We start from the raw sequence: 18,711 nt of genomic DNA, 5'->3' as shown, positions 1-18,711 counted from the left end.
TAAGTATAATAGTTTTTTTATGGATTGGAGTAATTTTTCATTTATTTGAAAATTTTTACTGAAAATGAGAATCATAGAATAATCCTCTGAACATCTTGTGTTTGCAGGCAAATGCGGTCTCAATTTTTACAAATAGAGAGAAATTAAGTGTGTAACACAGGATTCAGAACTGCAATTTCTGTCCTTACATCTTGTCCTAAGTAACTGCCTTTTTGTGTGTCTAAAAGTGTGTGTGTGTGTGGTTTTGTTTTGTTTTTTCAATTCAAAAGCAAGGAAACTAGTCTGCAAAAGGTAGCTTACTCATTGTGCACGTATATCTATGCACAGTCTGATTCTGGTTGCCTTTTCAAAATTGCTGCTCCCTGTTGAATGCCCATTGGCATTTGAAAGAGAAATGATTTAGCATAATATTTGTAGAAACCATAGTTTGTAAGACTCTCCATAAGCTTTCTCATATATATATATATATATATATAAAAAATATGGCCCATTCGTCTCAAGAGACTGTGGTAAGCAGCGGTAGTGACAATCTGAGTTGTGCCTGGAACTGCAACTTCTTTCATGGCTTGTGTCCAATATTGGATTTGCACAGTTGAATACAATAGCTATATGCCAGTCTACTTCGGTTTTCATGAGTCTGAGATGTTTTCCTTCTGAGATGGAGTTCTTTTGCGTGACTTGCACAGGTCCTATCGAAAAATGATGTGCCCTGTTGTAATAATTGTTGCCAGGTGTTGCAATCTGATGACATAGATTACTAAGAGCTTGGATTGATGTTAAACCTTTTCATAGTATTTTTACATATATCCTTGAATCTTAACTTTGGCCTACCTCTTGCTCTTGCTCCAAAGAGGATTTCTTTGGGAAGGCATTTATCACTCATTCTCCTCATATGGCCAAGCCACCGGAGACTTCTGTTGTTAAGGATCGCTGTGAGACTGTGTGCCAGTTCTTGATAGGACATCTACATTTGAAACTTTGTCTTGCCACTTAATATTCATGATTCTGCGAAAGCAGCGAAGGTGGAAACTGCTCAATTTTTTCTCTTGGCATGAGTAGGTAGTCCAGGTCTCAGATCCATAAGATCCATAAAGCAAGACACTTAATACGCATGCTTGGTATAGCTGTATCTTTGTTTTCAATGTTAGTTAGGGATTGTTCCATGCTCGTTTTGTAAGTCTGTAAATGTTGTGGCTGCCTTTCCAATTCTGATGTTCAGTTCTTTTACCATGGAGAGATTTGCGGTGATAGTAGACCCAAGGTAACAGAATTGTTGAACCATCTAATGGACTGTCATTCAAAATGACCTCGGATGGTTGAGATACACCATAGGCAAATACAACAGTTTTCTTCACACTTATGTTGAGAGAAAATAGTTTACTAACTCTGGACAGAGAATCCATCAGTTCCTTTAGCGCGTCTTCATTATGTGCGATAAGCACTGCATCATCTGTGAATAGGAGTTCTCTAATGAGGACTTTCTTGACCTTAGTTTTAGCCTTGAGTCATGTTAGATTGTAAAGAGAACCATCTAACCTTGTGTGGAGAAATACATCACTGTGTAAGTTTAAAAATGCACAATTTAATATGACTGAGAAGAATATACCAAAGAGGGTAGGAGCAAGGACACATTGCTGTTTGACTCCACTCTTCACCACAAAGGGTTCAGATGTAGATCCATCATAGTACACTGTTGCTTTCATATCTTCATGAAAAGATATTATGAGCTTGAGTAGAGTTGCTGGACAGCCAATTTTAGTTAACACTTTGTACAGTCCTGATCTACTGACTGTATCAAACGCCTTTGCTAAGTGCACAAATGCTATAAACAGCTCTCTGCATTTTTCTTGTAGTTGTCAAAGAGAAAAAATCATGTCCATTGTTGACTTGCCAGCCTTGAAGCCACACTGTGTTTCTGGATAGACTCGATCTGCTAGTTTTTTTTGCAGACGATTAAAAATGACATGGGCGAATGCTTTACCTGTAATGCTTAGCAAAGAGATGCCTCTGTAGTTGTTACAGTCCCCCTTATCGCCTTTGTTTTTATAGAGAGTAATGATGTTTGCGTCCCTCATATTATGAGGGACCACTCCCGCTCGCCAACATTTTATAAGTAAGCCATAGAGGAAGGGGATGAGGACAGCCTTGTTACCCTTCAGGACTTCAGCTGGAATCCCATCGTTACCTGGTGCTTTTCCACTGGAGAGAACATCAAGTACTTGGGAAAGCTCTTCCACCGTAGGCTCTACATCTAGCTCTAACATTTCTGGAAGAGTTTGAATAAGTTTATCAAGTTCAGGATGTATTGTACGCTCATGGGAGTAAAGACTTGAGTAGTGTTCCACCCATTGGGACATCTGTTGTTTATCTGAAATCACCTATCTATTTAGATGTTTCAGTGGAGAAACTTTGGTAACATTTGGTCCAAGTGCTTTCTTCAGTCCATCATACATGGTTTTCAGGTCGCCCATATCAAATGCTTTCTGAACTCCAGAACACAGATCAGCCCAATACTTGTTTGCACACCACCTAGATTCTCTCTGAAGAACAGATTTTGTATGGTGGAGCTGATCTCTTGAACTTTGAGATAGATTCTTTGTTATTCAGAAAAGACTTGTTTTTTCTTCAAGAAGAGGCCTGAGAGTGTCAACGTTTTCATCAATCCAGTCTTTGTTGGAAAATTTCTGTGTTCCAAAGGCAGATGTGGCACATTCATGTATTACAGCACTCAGCATGGACCATGTCTTGTCAACAGACTGCTGGACAGGTTTGTCTTCCATTTTGTGAGTGAATTCTTCTGCAAAGACAGCATTTCAATGCATTTCTAGTATTTTAGTGCATCTCTTTGTTTTTCTGTGGTCCTATTACCAGAGCTCGCCGAACTGTGGCAAGTCCTGCTTGCCAGCCGCGCTATCCGGCATTCTGCGCATGTGCAGATCGCCCGAACCCAGCTCTTCCGGGTTGCCATCTACTCGCCCCGGGCAAGTAGATTGCATTATTTGTCGAGCCCTGCCTATGACGTATGGAGTTTCTTTGGAGCAATTTTCACTCTACTGATAATCAATGAGTGATCAGTGTCACAATCTGCACTGTGATACGCATGTGTAAATTTAATGGAGTTGAGATGTTTTCTGAGGACCAGTACAAGGTCGAGTTGATACCAGTGACTGGATCTGGGGTGGCACCATGAGACCTTGTTACTTTTTTTTCCAACTTAAAAGACTGTATTAGTGATGGAGAGATGATTCTGAGAACTGAATTCAAGAAGCCTTTGACCATTTTCATTCCTTTTCCCAATGCCATGATGACCTAGGCAAGTGGGCCAGGACTGGTGATCGCGTCCCACTCTTGCATTAAAATCACCAAGGATATACTGTTGTTCACTGGACAAACAGGAATCGACAACTTTCTGAAGATTATCATAGAAGCAGTCTTTGTCTTCAGTGCACGATGTTCGTGGGAGTGCATAAGTACTTATGATGTTAACATAGCCTGACTTGGTGCTGAGCTTTAGGGACATACGCGTTCTGATTCAGCTATGGGTGTATCGATAAAGTTCATCAGATAGTTTCGAACAGCAAAGCAAACTCGGTAAAGACTGCATTTCCCTGAACTCAAACCCTTCCAGAAGAATGTGTAGTTGGTTTCTTTTACTAATCCAGCATCTGCCAGTCTGGTCTCCTGGAGAGCAGCAATGTCAACATTCAATTTATGTAACTGTTGGCCTATGACTGCTGTTTTATGTATTGAATCCGTGTTTGTAAGATCATGATAAGGTTCAAGTCCAGGACACATTGTCCACACATTCCAGCTACCAAGTCAGAGGCAAGTTGGCTTATTGTATCGACTGTAGTAGCTGTGTATAGCCGTGTGAGGGTAAGTGTCTCCTTCTGCGCGCTGCATTGCCTGGGCTAGTGTTTGAGGAAAGTGCCCAAGCAGCGCTATCCCCCTCTGTCGCCCCAGTTAGATCCGAAGGAAAGACAAAAGCCAGTATGTTAGGAACTGAGGTGACTGCAAGAGATGCCGGAAAAACAGATTGGATGAAACCTCACTGTTAACCACCTTAGGGTCTCCACTCCGGATTTCTGTCTGGGTTTACTCCCATAGCCTTTGGATCTCCCAAACCTACCCACAAGGCAGTGGGGAACTTTGTCAGGGTTCTCTTCCCTGGGGTGATGTATGGAGTCACTATCCCTTGGATGCCAGTGACCAACCATGGTTCATACGCCAGTCAGATTATCCAAAGTAAACCAGGGACCCATGTATCCCAGACTCTCAGCCAACAGAGGGAAGGTGTCAGGCAGCCTTATTTAATGGTGGGCTACACTTGCCATGTCACAACATTGTCATTGGGCACTTGTGACTTTTAGTCAGAGCATCTGATACCACCCAATGTCCCATCACACCCTGGCAAGCTTTTAACTACAGCATTATCATGATTTTTGCCCTTATCCATCTTAATGGAAGCGTTTGTGTATGCATGCATGTAAATCCTATTCAGTACATGATACTATGTGTGCACGTATAGTAGCACTATTATCCATGTGATTGTTACAGTGGTATGGTTTGGATTTTAAGTATAGTACCATTGCTAAACTATACAACATATGCATAGCATTCTTTATATGGACATCACATACTGAGAATGCATCCTCTTTGTAAGTGGAACAGTAGATACTAACTGTTTGGTTATCAAAATTATCCTTAGGAACTGTAAACTCTTTGAGTAAGGAGCTGTGCATTTTCTTCTATTCCGGTCAACGTACACTTATGGTGCGTTATAAATGTTAATTTTTAAAATACTGCTGTTATGGCATGCAAGTCTAGCTTGTAAGATCTTGTCTGCACTTGGAGTTGTTCCAGATTAATTACACATGTGATCATGCTCATTATGGAAGGATGCTCTTATTCTAGAATAAGAGTGCCTTTTTCTTGTTTGTCTTAACTTGTTTTTGGATAACATGTGGAGTTCTCTGGGAACAGCTCTTGCACCTCAAACTCAAGTGAAGGCAAGTCCTAATACATGCAATATTCGGGAAAGTTAGGTTGTGAACTTAAAGCACACTAGCTATGGTATATTGACTTCCCTTGTGGACACTCTTATTTGGCACTAGTTTAACATAGTCCACCTTAGGAATAGCTCTTGCACTTCAAATTCTCACACGACCTTATTCTGCACTAACTTCCTGTGTAGACCAGTACATATTTCCCCTCTTTAAAAAGGTATGTTCATCCCGTTAAGTTGAATTGTTGAAATTGTTTGGGTGTCTTAGTACTTGTTTACATTTGAAAGTTAATTTGAATTAAGGTGGATTGTAAATTTAAAGCACAGTTACTGTTATAAATAACTCTCATTTTTACATCATAGATAATAATAGGCATGGACAGTATCTACATTCACTTTCATTGTTGTAAAATGTGATTTTGCATCCCAGATACCTGACATAAATTTTGACAACATCTATTAATCTGTCATACTGCCCTAAATGCTGATAGTAAATAATAGTTTGGGATCGTTTTGGCAAATAGTAACTAGAGCAAGATTTGCATTTTTATTGGGAGGATGTCTTTCCAGTTACTCTCCCCACCCACCTTCAGTTCCCACTCCCATTGCTTCATATTCTCCATGTTGCTGTGTTTTGTGATGATCATTGACAGGAGCCCTCCCCTTCCGCTCCCTCGGATCTCCCAGACAGCTAACTAACCAGAGTCTGGGGGGAGCAGCTGTTCAATCCTCTGGATGCGGACCCGGGCGCCTCATATACTTTAATGCGAGCTGGTCCATCGGTTGCACTGGACTAGGCTGGGCGCACGCGTGACTGGAATGTGGCTCCGGCTCTAGTGCAGCCGGTGGGTGCGGGCGGGGACTGGGCGCTGGAGACAGAATGGAGGAACAACTGGCTTCGGAAATGGGGTAGGTGAAACCGGGAGGGCTGTAACATTCAGTGACACTACTGCGATTTGCAATGCGTGCGCCTCTCCAGGCTGCTGCTGCGGGGAGACGAACCTGTTTTCCCCCTGCTGCTGCAGCGTGGAGCTCGGGATGGATTTCCTGTGGTTCTCATGAGCCTGTTTGACAGAAAAGGAGGCGGCGGCGGCGGCGAGCTGGGGGAGGGAGAAGAAAGCTGCTTTTGTAGCTAGAAAATGGGGTGTTTTTAAAGGTTTATTGACATACAAAAGAGGAAAAAACAGTATCTAAGGGAACGGGCAAAGGGCAACAAAGAATGTAGCAGATTCATTGCGAGAAATGAGAGCCTGAGCCCACTGAAGTCGTCGCCCTCCTCCTACTCCCTCCTGCCGCAGCGGCAGCAGCCGCGGTTTCCAGAGAAAGGGCCGCAAAGCAGGGAAGGAGGTGCCTTAATGTTAATATAACAGCTACACAATGAAGGCATTCTGGAGGGAGGATGAGGCAGGTATTTCAGAGCATGACATTCTCTTGCACTTTTTAAATGTTAAAATTTTGCTTTGGGCGATATGCATGCCGCTATGAAACCGCAAAAGCCACCTCTTTAGGCATTAGAGATACCGGTGCCTTTGTTAGTGACAGGACGTGGTTGTGGTTTATTCTGCAGTTGACTGCAGCAGCCTTTTTGCTCCTCTGGTGAGAGAGCTGCAGAGTAATGAGAGGCTGTGTTGCACTGCTATGCCCAGAAAAGCATTTAAAGGCTAATGTTCAGCGACCAATTGCAAGACATGTAGCTGCAGAAATAGTTTTAAAAAAAGAAAAATAAAAAATGTATACTTGAACACTAATATATTGATTTATTAATTTATTTCATGTTACAGAGAGATGGTCAAATATGTGATTTAACCCGAATTCTCTTGGAAATCTTAATAAATTATGTATGAAGCAGTAGCCCTTTCTCTCTTTGTCAGACACTGCTTTTATTCTAATACTTAGGTCATCCACAAGCAAATCACTATTTTTAGTTTTGCAAAAATGTAAAATAGTTTCTAGAAAGTTAACAAGATGCTGAATAACTTGAATCAGTATTTAAAATGTACGGTGTTTAACCTAGTTAAATTTTAATTTCATCTGTCATCTTTGGACTTTAAATATAAGCCATAGACAGCATTTTTCATAAGGGATCAGCAAGACAAAATGTATGATATTTAATTTGGGTATTTATACATTGAAAGTCATTTTTAAAAATGTATTTTTGTGTGCTCTTCCAGTTCATATAGAAATATTTACAGTAAACTCTGTTATGCATATGTGGATAGTGTGGTTTAGAGTGCCTTAACTTTATATTTTGAACAGCATTTTCTTTCCCTCATCTCCATAAGCAGATATACTATTTGTTCTGCTGCTTTTAGATGAGTTTTCATAGTTGAAAATGCCCAATCATGTTCTTTCTCTTTAATATATTAATAGCTAATGACGTTTTCTGTCAAATCCAATAATCAGTAGACTTCTTACTATTTCATTAGAGTAATGGGAGTCTCATGAAGCACTTAATTTTCCTTTCCTTTAACTGTTTATAATATACATACTAAAAGTAGTTAGATGGAAGAGGAATTTTCAATATTATTAGTTAGACTCCTAAAAACCTCCTGAAGTGCTTGCTAATTTTACTTGTACTTTTTGTTAAATGTAAGGTTCTAACACCAATTCTGAATGACACACAGAATGAAAGCATAATAATAATGGGGTCTGGTAGAAAGTTTTTAACTTAATGAACCCCTATAAGAAGAACAAAAAGCATAAACTTTATTTTTTTTTACACACTGTAAATTAGCCTATTAGATAATGGGTATATTTGGCTAGATTAATATGTTAAAACATGAGCTGAGGTTTTATGAATCAGTACTGTAATTGAGATCAGAAGCTAAACACTGTACTAAAGATGTGTGGAGTACAAAATGGAATGTCAATTTTAGTTAATTTATCAAAAGATACTAGTAATCCTAATGAGTCAAAGGCACTTTCACTTTTTGTTCCCGGGAGAGAGAGAGAACAGTATGGAGATGTTTCATTCTTGAATTATTTTTTTTAAACCATACAAGAGAACTGTTTTGTACACCTGGATAAGTAGATTCTATTTCTAACAGCAGGACAGTTTCTGGTAGCATCAAATTTATGCCCCAATTGCACAAATGATGACTCTTTGCACGGAGTGATGGGTCATATTTGTGAATCATATTTATAAAAGGATGCCTACATATTGTAGGACAAGTGTAAATTCAAGGCAAACCTTCATATTTATAGTAAAAAAAAAAAAGGATGATTAATAACTAATGGTGTAATTTCAATATATTGTAGTGCATTCCTGGAAATAAATAGATCTAACCTCTTTGGTCTGTGACTCCTAATTGTGGAGTTTGTTTCTGTTAAATGTTTCATCAACCCAAGTGTATTAATATTTTAATCAAGTTGATTTGATTTTTTCATTAATTTAGTGAAAACGAAACTTGTTCATCCTTAGGGATGTAGCTGTTAGTAGGTCATGCTGGTAGGAAACTGGGAGATTAATATTGTCTGATCGAAGAAACTTAAGCTCGAAAGCTTGTCTCTTTCACCCTTGGAAGTTGGTCCAATAAAAGATATTACCTGTACTACCTTGTCTCTCTAAAAAAGACTGACTTCCAGCAGATTGTGTTTAAGATTCATAGTATTGTGTGCAAGCAGATGTTAATGTACTTTCTTGAAGAATAATGGTTTCCTATTCTCTTTAGGTATTGGCTGAAGATGATACTGATGGATCACCACAGTGTGAAAAAAGATTAAGGGTGATACAGTACTAACCCTCAATAATATAAAACCATTTTTATTTTAAAATATTGTCCAATTTTGTACTGTTTGTGACTGAAATTGATGTTTTCAGTTACAAATGAGCCTTTATGGATATTCGTGTCTAGGACTTATAAAGAATTATTTTTTGAAAAGTTATGTAAGCAAGAGGATGCAATAAATAAATAAAATAGAAAGGCATACATGGAGAAGGCTAATGGGCCAGGAGTAATTTAGCCAAAATGATGATTAAGAATGAGTGTACATATTTGTGAATCACCCTTGGTCTAGTATAACTTATGATTCATATGATGTCCGAAGTACTTTGTGTTAAATGTAGTCTCATCTAAGGGCAGATTGTGTGTTTGTTTCTTATTTTCAAGGATTTATTTTGACTGCAGCAAGGCTAACAAACTATGGAACTTCTCAACTCAAAATTCTAAAGCAAGTGATATATTTTCCCCTTTAGCTAATAATTAAAGCTGAAGTTAACATGTCTGTATATAACTTGTTCAAATTCATGACTTTTTAATTTCCCCACTTTTTTGCTAGTAGTATGACTATTTCAAGATCAATTGCTAATTATGTTGTAAGAATCAGCATTGTTCTTTCTTCTTCTAAGACCAGATCTTATAATAAGATCCTTCCTACCCACAATGAACAAGGGAATTCAGGGTTAAGACCAAATCTCCATCTGTACTGCCCTTGGTGGACTCCTGCTCAAGTATTTGAAGAGCACAGTGCACATAGTCTCATTTTTATGAGACCTTGCTGAGGAAAAAAGTTTTGACTAAGAGGAACTGCCCTGAAGACTGATTTTGCTGTAGGTAAGGTGTGGTCAGGAGTAGCTGCTTCAAAGACAGTTGCTGCTAGGGGATAGTGTGTGGAGTTCTAGCCTACAGTAGGATACTTTCCAAGATCTTACATGCTAACTTTTGGGATTGGCTTAAATAAAGGCCATCTTTAAATAATGATAGTTGGTAATTTTGATGTAGTAAGTACTCATATGTCAATGATCTGGAATTATGGTCAGAGTCACTGGTATGAGGCAGTCCATACCCTGCACTGGATCTTTTCTGGATGTAATTATAAATATAGGAAGCTACTCTTTATAAGGGTCAGACTACTTTATTCTGCAAGCAGAAATGACTTTTGTCTTTACAAGACAAGAAGAAACCATTGTCATGATGTGCTCCCTAAAACTCTTGGTTTTCGCTAAATTCCAAAATGTAATAATAGAAGACTGTATGCAGCCAAGAGACCAAAGAGCAGAAGTCTTAGCAAGCAGTTCTTCATTTGTGCTCTATTTAACTTCAGCACTGAAATGCTCTCCCAAACTCCACAGTTCACATGAATTGCATTAATTCTGTTCCTAACTATGATCTCCCCGCCCCCTTAAAAAACCCAGAAAGGAAGAATAGTCTGAGACAGAGGACACAATTCCATAAGCTTAGCCCTTTCTAAAGGCAGCAATGAGTATCCTGCAGAAATTTTGTGGACAGTAAGCTCATTCTATACAGTTTCCACTCAAACTTCAAATGTAGCAGCCCTTGCTGTTAGGAATTATCTCATTTTGTGGTTTACCAAGAATGGAGTTGGGGATGGGATTGAGACCAGAAACAGTGCTTTCTTTCCAATGATGTGGTTCATTTGCAGGTAGAAGTCAAAGAAGCTCATGGAAGTCAGGGCTACCTCTAAGTCTGACTATGTTCCTTCCTTCCTCTGTGTTCCTTTAAAAACAAAAAAAACCTCAGTAATGAGATTGTCAGCACTTCTTTTGACATTGGAAATCGTCCCCTCCCACATTCTTGTACAGCTTGAATCTGTCATCTGTAACTCTCTGTTCCGGCAACATCTGTGGTCCGGTAGGACCAGAGATGCTGCTAGACTAGAGAGCCCTGGCCCCAGAGTGGATGGGAGCAGAACATGTCTGGGGCCAGTGACCTGGGGGCAAATAGCTTTAGAAGCGCCTGCTGCTCACGCAGGAGCCAGTGAACCCCCCAGGAGCAGCTGCTGCTGTTGCACGCATGGGGGACCCTAGGGAGAAGCTCTCACCGCTTTGTGCGCAGGGGTCAAGGAATTCCTTGGAGCCCCAGCAGCTGCTGTCACTGCCATGCACACAGGGGCTGGGGAACTGCTGGGAGCAGCAGCTGCTGCTGCAGCAACACAGCAGCTGGGGACTCCTGGGAGTAGCTGCAGCCGCCATCACCACGTACATGGGGCTGGGGAACTATCAGGGGCAGCTGCTGCTGCTACACCTGCGGGGGCGGGGAACCCCTGGGAGCCAGGAGGAGAGCATTGGGAGATCCTGGACACCTGATCTCCCCTGGTCTGGCAAATTCCCTTGTTCAGGACCAGGAAGGTTCAGCTTGTAATCCAAACAATACTTTCAAAAGCACTTCTTGATGTTAGAGACCTTATGAGTTTCTGCTCAGTGTCTGTTTTTTGTTTGTTAGGGTCTTTTTTTTTTTTTTTTTTACACAAGCTAATTGAGTCTCCACTCCCACCTGTTGGTTGCCATTATCTTGAATTCCTCTCTGAGGCTTCAGATCAAGGTACAAGACAAACACAGCACTTGTTGCTTTGGTAATAACCACCTCCTTTCCACATACAATGCAAGTGTCTATTGGCTTTACAGAACTATTTTGCCATTTGACACCATTGATAGTCCAATATTCCTGTTCGTCTTCCAGTAGTCTTTGGGAATTAACAGATATATTCTGAAGTGGCTCAGATATGTCGTCTTGCATATTTTTCATGAGAAAAATTGTGAAATGCTAGTCATACATATCCTTTACATCAGATATAAACAGAGCACTGAACCCAGACAAGACCGAGGGAAGTACTTTGGAGAACTCTTCTCTCTGCTGAAGAAGTCATATTACTGTATGCATTCATGAACTTCATGCTTCATTATTGCAGTTTATTTTATCTAGGAAAGAAGCCACATGCCACTAAAGCTTCAACTACTATCAACACATCTTTTTTATCAGCCTGGGTTCCTAATAATACTTCACTTGACATATTACTTTCTGAACTGCCAACCCGGGCATTGATCCAAAGTCCACAGAAATTAAGTGTTGGATTTACCAAAGTCTAGTTCAAAGTATATGTCCTGATATTTAAAGCCTTCCATGGAATTAGCCTTGGCTTCTTGAGAGTATGTTTTCCCCCATAGCTATGACAGCTTTTTTTCCCACCAGAACAATTAAATTGTTGAACAATAGGGAGAAGACTTCTAAGTTCTTCTAAGGCAGAAAGGGATCTAGGGCTTATAGTGGACCACAAGCTGAATAGGAGTCAGCAGTGTAATGCTGTTGCAAAAAAAGCAAACATGATTCTGGGATGCATTAACAGGTGTGTTGTGAGCAAGACACGAGAAGTCATTCTTCCACTCTACTCTACACTGGTGAGGCCTCAGTTGGAGTATTGTGTCCAGTTCTGGGCACCGCATTTCAAGAAAGATGTGGAGAAATTGGAGAGGGTTCAGAGAAGAGCAACAAGAATGATTAAAGGTCTAGAGAACATGACCTATGAAGGAAGGCTGAAAGAATTGGGTTTGTTTAGTTTGGAAAAGAGAAGACTGAGGGGGGACATGATAGCAGTTTTCAGGTATCTAAAAGGGTGTCATAAGGAGGAGGGAGAAAACTTGTTCATCTTGGCCTCTGAGGATAGAACAAGAAGCAATGGGCTTAACCTGCAGCAAGGGAGGTTTAGGTTGGAGATTAGGAAAAAGTTCCTAACTGTCAGGGTAGTCAAACACTGGAATAAATTGCCCAGGGAGGTTGTAGAATCCCCATCTCTGGAGATATTTAAGAGTAGGTTAGATAAATGTCCATCAGGGATGGTCTAGACAGTATTTGGTCCTGCCATGGGGGCTGGGGACTGGACTCGATGACCTCTCGAGGTCCCTTCCAGTCCTAGTATTCTATGATTCTATGAAGTTGATAAATACCATTTTTATAAGGATTGGACCTAGAATATGGGATTTACCCCTGCAGGGAATAATGTGTGCCCACATTAAAATAAAGGGCCTGATTCAAGTGGGTGTTAAGTACATTCAGTATTTTCTTTCAGAAGGGACTGAACAGCTTACAGGATCAAACTATAAAGCACTTTTTTGGGGGGAGAAGACTTTGCTTTGGCAAATTCCACACACATAACCAGCCAAACAAAAAGACTAATAAAATATTTCTCATGGCCTGTATTTTCTTTATTTTTAAATATTTTGGAGGCACTCCCAATAGATATTGTGTTGATGAGGGCTAAGTATACTTAGAAAAGTGTGTTACATTTGCAATGTGAAGCTGCTTTGAGGGGAAAAATGGAGCAAGTGGCTGACTGAAAATTCTTTCAATCACCAACTTTAAATACCAAAATCAGCATTTTAGGTTAACATAAACTTTTTGGTGTCCTAACACTGACCCTGCATGTAGCAATTTCCATGCCCCTTCTTGTGTTTACCAGATGAAAAAAGTTTTCTTCTCAGATCAGACACACAGCCTACAATTTGTATTAAACTAATAAGTTCATTAAATGCTTACTCTTTAAAAAAAATTCTAATCTAATAGCCAGTTGTCTTCCCTTCTTATTGATGGTAAGATGGAAATTGTATTTGACAATATAATATTACTTCATAGATAGATTTTCAACCTTTGAAATGTAGTGTTCTAAAATATAGCTATGACCTAAAATGCAAGGGGAAAACCCATGATAATGGTTTGTTTTTAATAAGCTGATAGTTACATGTCCATTAGCATAGAGCTATTTGACCTCAATCTTACGAATATTTTACTGACCTCTTCTATTCAATTTCTCCATCCTCAAACTAATGGAATAGGGGAAAATCTTTAACAGAAATAAAATACTGGGAATGCATGCTATATGTTTTAGACCAGTAAAACTGCAATAATTGACATACTTTTCACCATTCTTTCTTTTTCCCCCTTTTCCTTCCTCTACCCTTTGCTCTTTCACTTTTCCTCTTCTGTTACTGTTTCCTGCTCTCCTGTATGCTGGCTCTTTGCCCTGGTGACTTCATTCTTTTCCAGTTGCTGGCTTCCCTAGCCTCTACCCTTATTCTCTGCCTTCCTTCCTTCCCCTTTTAAGTTTTTTTTTCTTCTTTAGTCCGTGCCAATCACAATACAAGCATACCTCAGTCATTCTATCCTTGTATTTTTGTAGTCCCCCTCCTTTTTCAAATACTTATATTCTTCTTTCATTTTTACACTCCTCACGTGCTTTTTGCAAAGGCTGCTTCAAGATTCTACAATTTCATCATGGATTTCATCTCATCTAATCTATCTTCTACCCTTTCTATTCTATTGAATTACCTGCACATAGGTCTCTGGTATAAGAACCCCATACTTCATTGTCATATTTTTTTAACTTTCTGTTGCTTTTGAAACTGCTCCTTCTTGCTGTCTTGTCCTTCCATCTTTCATGACTGACCTTTTAGTTCTCTTAGCTCTCCTAGTGTTTCTTCACTGCACATTCTATTTTCTGTGGGCAATCCCTCAGTAGTCTCAGATCTCCTCCTTTTTTCTCTCAACCCTTTCTATTGATAATCTCATTCACTTGCATGATTTCAACTAATGTCTTTGTGCAGATGTCTCTCAAATCTACTTCTCCACTGCTGCCTGGCTGTCTTACTCAAATCCTGCATCCCAGGCTGTTTTTGACACTTCCTGTTGTCTCGCCCAAGTGTAACATGGATAAAATTAAACCCTTTTTTCCTAAGTCCTACCCACTGTCTCATTCTTCTGTTGCTCTTGACTATGTCACTATCCTCATTCATTTTAAGTTCACAATCTGGGTGTCAAGATTAATCTAATAGGTTTTTATATGTAGCCCTCTAAATAGGGAAGACTGGTTCCCTTGACCATATTCTTCATTCATCTGAAAAAGGGTTACAAATTTTAGCTCCCTTGTCAAGGTAGATCCCTCCACACTGTGCTGCTGTTCACTATGGCATGAAATTGCATGTGATAATGTAACTTTTATTTCACAATTCCTATGGCATATCAAGAGACTTTTTTGTGTAGAAATCAGCTTTTTTTTTAATTAGCTCCCCTTTCCCCCCTGAAAAGTAAAGCAGTTCTGTCACCTGACAGCTTACCAAATCCCACGTCCTCTGCTGGGCATAGAGTAATAGTCCCATTTTATGAGACACCTTAGGCAAGCCACAGTGTAACTGTATATAAGTTGCTGAGGCTTACGTCCACAATAGTGGAGGCCTGGGTTCTGTCAAAGGTTACCTTGACAACACTTGAGGTCATCTGTTTTTTCATCTGTGAAATTAAGGAATCTTTGCTCATATAGAAAGGGGTTGAAATTAGAATTAAATGGGTAGACTTGTGACTTCTAACCCACAGATTCCTTCTAACTCACAGGGTTATAGGATGTTTTGATGGAGGAAAAAGAAAGGGAAGGTGGTTTGGACTACTTTCCTTCTGGCACTATAGCTCATGTTTATAGCAAATAGAAATCAAAGGGCTTAAGAGAATGAGTTGTGCATTTTGAATTAAAACTAAAAGAACCTCTAAAAAGTTGTGCTTATGCAAATACTGACTTTCTATACTTTACAATCTGGTCAGATTTTCTGGGGGACAGCAAAAGGCACTGCTGTGAACTTCAGGAATTTCTGTCAAATTTCTGTTTTCTACTGCAAATCTTGAGGTTTTAGAACTGTACAAATTGTAATTTAGAAGAACTGTATTTTACCAATATTGTTCTCTGAAATAGCTGACCTATTTTAGTTCTAACTTTCTCAAAATTTGATCCAAATAAGAAAATTTTAAATTGAACAATTAATTCATCCAGGTTATAAGAAATTGAAAACAAAGGATTATGGAAGATACTGCTACCTTTAACTATAAGTATTATTACTATTCCATCTATTATGATGTCAGATGAAATTTCCATACTTTAAAAATAAATTTAGATTTTTAATTTGACATTCTGTAATGTTTTGTCAGACTCTTGAGGCAACAAGATCAAGACTTATGTATTCTTAACATGTTATATTAAAAAAAGTGAAGCCTTTGGTAATAGAAGTAGTTGTTTTGGCTGATAAATCACTTAAGAACTGTAATGAAATATTTTTATGAAGCCAGAATTCAGAACATCAGGTATATCCCAAACGTCATGACTGCCCTACTTAAACAACACCTATTCAAATTATATTGAATGTTTTAGTGGATTTCCAACAAAACTAGACTATTGCAGGCTCATAAGATTTCATAGAAGTCAATTATTTGTGTCTATTAGTGTTTCCATCTAAAAAGCCCTGTAAATTCAAGGTTGTATTTTTCTTTGGCAATTCTTTTACTATATTTACACTGACAGTTGTACAAGCCCTTATTGTGATCTAATGCTGAATACATATAAAGCAGTGATGCTGAAGAATCTTCAGTTTAGTGCTGGACAAAAAGATTGATTTTGAAGACCTTTGTTTAGCTGTCTGAATTATGCAAAGTGGTCATTTTGCATAGAAGCAGATTGTCAGAAAGAACACTAGTGGTTTTATCTTCCTAGGAGAATACAGCAGTAAAATGGGGGACTGCTGTTTCCTAAATATTAAGGAAATGAGACATTTTGATGGAAAGAGAGATGTGATGCTAATCACTGTTTAGTTTGTGTATGAAAAATTGTATACAGTCTCCCTGTACTGTTTTTTGTTAATTGTACAGAGATACAACATTGGGAAATAGTGTGGTCGCAAAATGACCAAAAGGCAAGCTGGGAGTAGAATAAAAAAGTAGCTCACAGGAGAAGAGTTGGAAGGAAAATCTGCTGATTAAAGTAGAGAGAATGAAGGCATGAATAATATTGAGCAGATGGAAAATAATATGTTCTTAGTGCATCATCCCTAGATCACAAAAGTGTTCCACAAAGGATGAGCATCAACAGACTGAGAATCCAAGATGTGAAATGGTTTGACTGAGCTCACACATCAGGTCATCGTCAGAGCCATGAATAATATGTAGGTTTCCTGACTCCCAATCCAGGGCCTTATCTATTACATCTTGAATAGATTGTTCTGGCAGAAATTGATGTGATGGAAGAAGATAAATTTATGATAGAGTAGAATGCCCATTTCCAGAGCATGTGGTAAATAACACATGGTTGAAATGGTACTAGAGAAAATGTTACTGAAAATTTGATTAAAAGATCAGACTTACTAAGATAGAGAAAGCAGGAATAGGAGTTCATTGTTGAAAAAATTTATGGGGATAGGGCAGAGTGTGGTATTTCATTTTGGGTTGTATATTGTCTTGATTACTGTAATACCTAGGAGTCTTCCAGCAGTGCATTAAGTGACACGACAAACATCTGTCACATGGGGTTCATTCTTTCACAGTTTCTGCCATGGGAAGGGGATTAATGTAGTATGTAATTTTTTTTAATAGACACACACTAGTAGGTCTGTGATAGTCCTTAGTTCCTGTGAGAGTTTGTTCCAACATCTGGATCAGTCCTCAGGAAGGCTCTGGTATTTGGCTATGAGTTTTTACTCTTGTAGCATTTAGTTGTGTTTTGTCTGAGGAGCAGTTTGGGCAACTACAGTTTCATCTGAGCTTTAGATTTTGTTTTTTAGATATCCTGGCCTCTGGCCACTGAGCATCTTGATGATGAGGATCAAGATCTTGAACTTGACTGTGTTCTCTGGGAAGCCAGTGTAGAAAATGCATAGGACAAGGTTTCTAGCCTCACCGTAGCTGGTATTGTTGAAGAGCTTTTCTGTACAGGCAGTCCCCGGGTTACGTACAAGATAGGGACTGTAGGTTTGTTCTTAAGTTGAATCTGTATGTAAGTCGGAACTGGCATCCAGATTCAGCCGCTGCTGAAACTGACCAGCGGCTGACTACAGGAAGCTTGAGGCAGAGTTGCTCTACCCCGGGCTTCCTGGAATCAGCAGCTGATCAGTTTCAACAGGCTGAATCTGGATCCCAGTTCTTACATACAGATTAAACTTAAGAACCCCAGGAGTCCCCAAGTCAGCTGCTGCTGAAACTGATCAGCAGCTGATTCCAGGAAGCCCGGGGCAGAGCAACTCTGCCTCGGGCTTCCTGTAGTCAGCGCTGGTCAGTTTCAGCAGCGGCTGACTTGGGGACGCCTGGGGCAGAGCAGCTTGGGTGCTGCTGGGTTGCTCCAGTAGCGCCGCTCCTCGGTGTTACTGGACCAACCCAGCAGCACCCAAGCTGCTCTACCCCAGGTGTCCTGATTCAGCCGCTGCTGAAACTGACCAGCAGTGGCTGAATCAGGACGCCTGGGGCAGAGCAGATGGGGTGCTGCCGGGTTGGTCCAGTAGCGCCCAGAGCGGCGCTACGGGACCAACTGGCAGCGCCCCAGCTGCTGTACCACAGGCGTCTGGAGCAAAGCCGTGGAGCACGGGGGCAGCGGGACAGCCCAGACGCACCACGACTGTCCTGCTGCCAGCGTGCTCCGCGGCTTTGCTCCCCGTCTCCCTGGTCTGCTGGAAACCTCTGAGGATGCCGGCAGCGGGACAGCCGCGGCAGGTCTGGGCTGTCCGCTGCCCGCGTGCTCCTCGGCTTTGCTCCCTGTCTCCCTGGTCTACTGGAAACCTCTGAGGACGCCGGCAGAGGGACAGCCGCGGCGCGTCTGGGCTGTCCGCTGCCTGCGTGCTCCGCGGCTTTGCTCCACGTCTTTCCAGCAGACCAGGGAGACGAGGAGCAAAGCAGGGGAGCACGCCGGCAGCGGGACAGCCGCGGCGCGTCTGGAAACCAGCAGACCAGGGAGACAGGCAGCAAACCCCATTCGTAACTGCGGATCCGACATAAGTCGGATCCGCGTAACTCAGGGACTGCCTGTACTAGTTGTAATTTCCTAAGAATTGATGGCTGCATGCCCAGGAATTGCTGTAGTTAGAATGGAGGCGACAAAGTTGTGTATTACTGAGGCCATGTCATCATCCGCCAGATTGGAATGCTTTCCCTCCCAACCGGAGATGGTAGAAA

At 40.5% G+C, this 18,711-nt stretch overlaps 1 protein-coding gene across 9 annotated transcripts in view; it reads left to right on the top strand.

Annotated features, from left to right (window-relative positions):
• Nucleotides 1-18,711, top strand: part of APC (APC regulator of Wnt signaling pathway) — a 181,129-nt gene that overhangs the window by 27,039 nt on the left and 135,379 nt on the right. The window contains exon 1 of one of the 9 annotated variants that reach the window (XM_075932011.2): nucleotides 573-5,914. The exons of the other annotated variants lie outside the window; for them this stretch is intronic. The gene's annotated coding sequence lies outside the window, so the exon portion shown is untranslated. Of the gene's footprint in view, nucleotides 1-572; nucleotides 5,915-18,711 lie in introns of those variants that run through there. 9 annotated transcript variants of the gene reach the window in all.

This window comes from Pelodiscus sinensis, chromosome 6 (genome assembly GCF_052426305.1).
Source record: "Pelodiscus sinensis isolate ZL-2025 chromosome 6, ASM5242630v1, whole genome shotgun sequence".
NCBI lineage: Eukaryota > Metazoa > Chordata > Testudines > Trionychidae > Pelodiscus > Pelodiscus sinensis.
The sequence above is the reverse complement of the archived record's forward strand: the minus strand, read 5'-3'. Positions and strand labels throughout refer to the sequence as shown.